Genomic DNA, 4,629 nt, shown 5'->3' with positions numbered 1-4,629 from the left:
GGGCGGGACCACCTCCGCGTCTCCTGGAGCCGGGCTGGAGGCCTCGGGACCAGGCCCGGGGGAGCGGGGAGGCGCGGGCAGGCACCCTTGCTTGCAACCTCGCCCCCTCCTCCGAGTGGTTCGGACCACTCCAGCAGCCCCGGCCCGGCTCCCGGCGCCTACGGGCCCATTGGTATGTAATTAACAAGTAATTGGTGTAGCCCACTTGCTCACTATCCAGCTTCTTGATTTTCCCGCTTTGATTCCAGGGCCCCAGGAATGGAAGGCAGAAAACTTGGGGTAAGAGACGGCACCTCCCAGCGGCAGTCGCGTGGGCGGCCAGGGTGCGGGGTTCCTTCTTGGGAGGCTCTAGCTTCCTCCCAGTGAAAACCTAGAGCATTGGAGGCCACATCCAGGGGAGGCCGGGCAGGCAGCTGTCGAGGAGCAGAGAAGAGGGTGGACCCCCTCAGCCCTGGGAGCGGGTCAGAGGGCCCCCACCTCCTCTGCTCTCGCTGCTCTCCCACCTAGCCAAGCCTTGATATGTATTGTTTAAAATGTATAGTTAGTGCAAACCTACAGGAATCAAGATGCTACTACTGGGTAGACGTATAGATCAGTGAAATAGAATTGAGAATAAGCCCTTACACTTACAGTCAATTAATTTTCCGTCAGGGTGCTGAGACAGTATAGGGTAGGAAGAATAGTCTTTTCAGCAAACAGTGCTAGATAGCTGCGTGTAAAAGAATGTGGTTGGATTGCTACCTCATACCGTTTAAAAAACAAAACACAACACTAAAACTATAAAAATTCTTAGAAGGAAGCACAGCAGTAACTCTTCGTGGCCTTGGATCAGGCGACGGGTTCTTTTCGACACTACACGAAAAGCACAAGTGGCGAGGGGAAAAAAAATCCACATAAATTGGATGGCGTAAAAATTAAAAACGTTTGGACTTCCCTGATGGTCTAAGACTCTGTGCTTCCACTGTAGGAGCCATGGGTTCGATCCCTGGTCAAGGAACTAAGATCCCCGCATGCTGCGTGGTGCAGCCCCCAAACTAAAAACCTTTGTGCTCTAAAGGACACCATCAGGAAAGTGAAGAGATAACTCTCAGAATGGGGGAAAATATTTGCAAATCATATATTTGATAAGGGACCTGCATTGAGAATGTATAAAGAACTCTCACAACTCAACCGTAAAAAGCCAAACAATTTTTACAAATACTTTTTACAAACAGTAAAAAGACAAATAATTCCATTAAAAATGGGTGAAATATATGAATAGATATTTCTCCAAAGAAGATATGCGAATGGACAACAAGCCCATTGAAAAAATACTCAACATTATTATTCATCAGGGGAAATGCAGACCAAAGCCTCAATGAGATACCACTTCCCACCCATTGGGATAGCTTAACTTCTGGGTGAGTGAGGTAAGAGACACTGTATTGAGTTGTGAGTCATATCTTAGACATCTGTGCCTGTGGTTCATTTTCTTGGCAACAATCACAGTGCTGGGATTGCCTCTTACTTGGGGAATATTCATCCTAGCCTGAGGTTCCCTGGATACAAACCTTGGGAGGAGGGGATTAAGGTTTATCCCATGGTGCCAAAGGGATGGTCTCGGGCTTTGAGAGGTCCTGTGTGGGGGACAAAAGAGGGTCACACTCCAGGGTCTACACCATCTGGGTACCCCTTATCTCAGCCTGGCCCAGTAGTGGGTGGCAGTGAGACAGGAAGGGAGGGGGGCAGGGCACAATCATTCCAAGTATTACACACACGCACACACACACAAATGACGCAGCCGTTGAGAATGCAAAAAAACTACTTAGAACCCAGTAGGACCGAGATAGGGGAAGATTCAACTTCTCATAGACTTTGAGCCTCATTATGTGCTCATTGTAACAGGTTAGCATACGCTAAACGACACAGGTGTCAAGATAGTTCCAAAGCTGACCAAAACAATGGGTGGCGGCCCAATTCCTGGGAATCCCCGCCTCTACCCCAAAAGAGTTGGAATAATCCTCCTATCTATTAGAAATCACCAACCTATAAAAATGAAAAACCCATACACCAGAACCACTCTCACCTTCTGAGAGGGACCTCTGTCTATGGAATGTGTATTTCTCTAAATAAGCTCGCTTCCGCTTTACTATGGCTTGTTTTCTGCACAAAGTCGAGGACTCTCACTTGGGACCCTGTCCCAGGAATCTCACTCGAAACCTGGAACTTGACTATACCTGCCCTGGGTACTCAGAACAGTCTGGGTGTAGCCCTCCACCCCATTTGTGGGTACTCTGGCCCTACCCAGGGACTCAGTGCCCAGGGACTTGCTGGAGACTCTTACCCTCTCTGGAAAAATCAAACTAGGTTTCCAAGGACCCCACTGTCCTCTGGGGAGCCTCATGCTAATCTTCGACCTCTGCTCAACAAGATGAGACTCAGAGAGCTGTGGGCAAACCCCCTCCACCATCCCAGACTCTGGGTACTTCTTCAGAATAAAGCTCCCACCAGGTTGGGGCATAGTCACTGTGGCTGCAGAGCTCAGAACTAGGGTCTGTGACTCCCACAGGTCATCCCTGCAGCCTTCCTCTGTGACTCTGACCCAAGGATTGGTCCGAGGGTGCAGCCTGGTCAGCAGCCCGGTTTTGTTAGAGCATATCACAGCTCTAAAATGAGGAGTGGGCGACCAGGGACTCAGAGAAGCAAACTGAGGCATCTGCTCAAAGAGAGAGGGAGGCAGCTGCTCAAAGTCATAAACCTTTAGGAATTAATTCTAAGTAGTCAGTAGTTGGGTTCCCTGGTGGCTCAATGGTAAAGAATCCGCCTGCTAGTGCAAGAGACGTGGGTTGGATCCTGACAGAAGATCCCATGGACAGAAAAGCCTGGCGGGCTACAGTCTATGGGGCCACAAAGAGGCGGACACAACTTAGTGACTAAACAATTAGCATTGAATAACGCAATTGCCACACATCACTAAGAATAACAACCACCATGTTCTGATGCAGATCTGCCAACCCCTCCTGAGACCTTTGCATCTGCCCGGTTGTTCCGTTCCCTGAAACACTCTGTCCTGATGACCTTTTTTTTCAAATAACAGAAAACATGGTCAGCCCTTGGTTGACTTGCACATGTCAGCTTAGAAGCCCCCTCCTCCAGGAAGGCCTCCCAGACCTCCCATGCTGAGGCCCTAATCCTGCTGAGTGTTGTGTGTCTCCCACACTAAGTTCCCTGAGCCTTAGGGAACTTTCTTGCCCAGTTGATCAACGTTGCCCCAGCCCTTAACACAGGGTGTAGCATAGAATATAACAATAAGGGTCACCATGTATGGAGGAGGTTCTAAGTACTGTTCAGATACTACCTTACTGGCTTGGTGAAGGAATGGAGTATTTCCCACCCCAAGTCAGTCCCTCATTCCAGGATCTTGGGATCCTTTAAAATATATATATATATATATATATTTTATCATTTAAAAAAAATGTATATATAAGGCCACACTATGCACCACGGGGGATCTTAGTTCTCCAACCAGGTATCAAACCCATGTCCCCTGCTTTGGGAGTCTTAACCACTGGACCACCAGGGAAGTCCCTAAAATATTTTACTTACTAGGAAGCTCCAGGATGGGTGCTGGTCCCTCTGCCCCTCTGTCCGGGTCTTGGCCTGTGCCCGTGACCCTGCGGTGCCCTTGGCATGGACAGAGTGCCCTCTGCTGGGTTAGTGGGAACAGTCCATCAGGTTCTTCTGGGCGCTGCTGGCACTGGGCCCCTGGGCACCTTCCTGTTCGCAGGCCCCTCCCCTACTCCACCAGCTCTGTCCCTTTTCTACCTTCTGCCTGTCACCCTCCTCTGCCTGCTTGCCCTCCTCTGCCAGGGCCTGTATCAACTTGTCAGTTGGCCCCAGAGGCCTGTGCCATGCCACCCAGCTCGCTATTTCCCCCAAAGATCCTCCTAAACTTAAATCTGAGGGGCCAAGTCTCTCCCAGGACTGACCATAGCTGGAGACCTACTGTTGGGGTACCTAGTACCCCGGCCTCCCCTCCACTCCAGCCCCCTCACTCTGAGTCCTCTCTTCTCCAGCTTTCTCCTTCTCTCTCTCTCTTTTTTTTTTGGCTGCACTGCAAGGCAGATGGAACTTCCCTGACCAGGGATTGAACTTGTGCCCCCCGCAATGGGGACCCAGAGTCTTAACCCCTGCACCACCGGGGAAGTCCTCCTTTTGCCTTTCTTACCCAGAGTCTCTCCTCCACGCCACCCCCGTCTCTGGAGCTCCAAGCTGTTCTCCTTGAGATTTTCTCACTGTCACCGGAACTGAGCCTGTCCCTACACTGCCCACAGCAGCTTCCTCTTCAGACCAGGCCCTTCCTCTGTTCTCTGACTCCATCCCATGCAGGGCCTCCTTCCCTCCCCTTGGGTTTCATCTTCATATCCAGCTGAGCTTAATTCTACTGCCTCTTCCCTTTGAGATCTTGCTCAGATGTCTTATCTCTTCCTGAAGCTGGGGCCCCTTCAGGCCCACACAGCTCACACACTGAGCCTTGACAGCTCTCTCTCCTCAGCCTCTCTGCCTGAAATGGCAGAATCATCTTCCAAAACCCTCCCCACTTTGGGGACTTCCTTGTCTGCCCAGTGGTTAAGACTCTCTGCTTCCAAC

General features: G+C 50.6%; 1 protein-coding gene across 3 annotated transcripts in view; it reads right to left on the bottom strand.

Moving 5' to 3' along the window:
- SLC16A5 (solute carrier family 16 (monocarboxylate transporter), member 5) overlaps positions 1 to 4,311 on the bottom strand; it is a 20,897-nt gene extending 16,586 nt beyond the window's left edge. The window contains exons 1-2 of one of the 3 annotated variants that reach the window (XM_010856143.1): positions 4,208 to 4,310; positions 3,586 to 3,688 (exon numbers count right to left, since the gene is read on the bottom strand). The gene's annotated coding sequence lies outside the window, so the exon portion shown is untranslated. Of the gene's footprint in view, positions 1 to 3,585; positions 3,689 to 4,207 lie in introns of all 3 variants that reach the window. The other 2 variants (XM_010856141.1, XM_010856140.1) reach the window with 2 other exon arrangements.
- Between the last annotated feature and the right edge of the window lie 318 nt (positions 4,312 to 4,629).

Source organism: Bison bison, unplaced genomic scaffold (assembly GCF_000754665.1).
Source record: "Bison bison bison isolate TAMUID 2011002044 unplaced genomic scaffold, Bison_UMD1.0 scf7180017864371, whole genome shotgun sequence".
Lineage (NCBI taxonomy): Eukaryota > Metazoa > Chordata > Mammalia > Artiodactyla > Bovidae > Bison > Bison bison.
The sequence above is the reverse complement of the archived record's forward strand: the minus strand, read 5'-3'. Positions and strand labels throughout refer to the sequence as shown.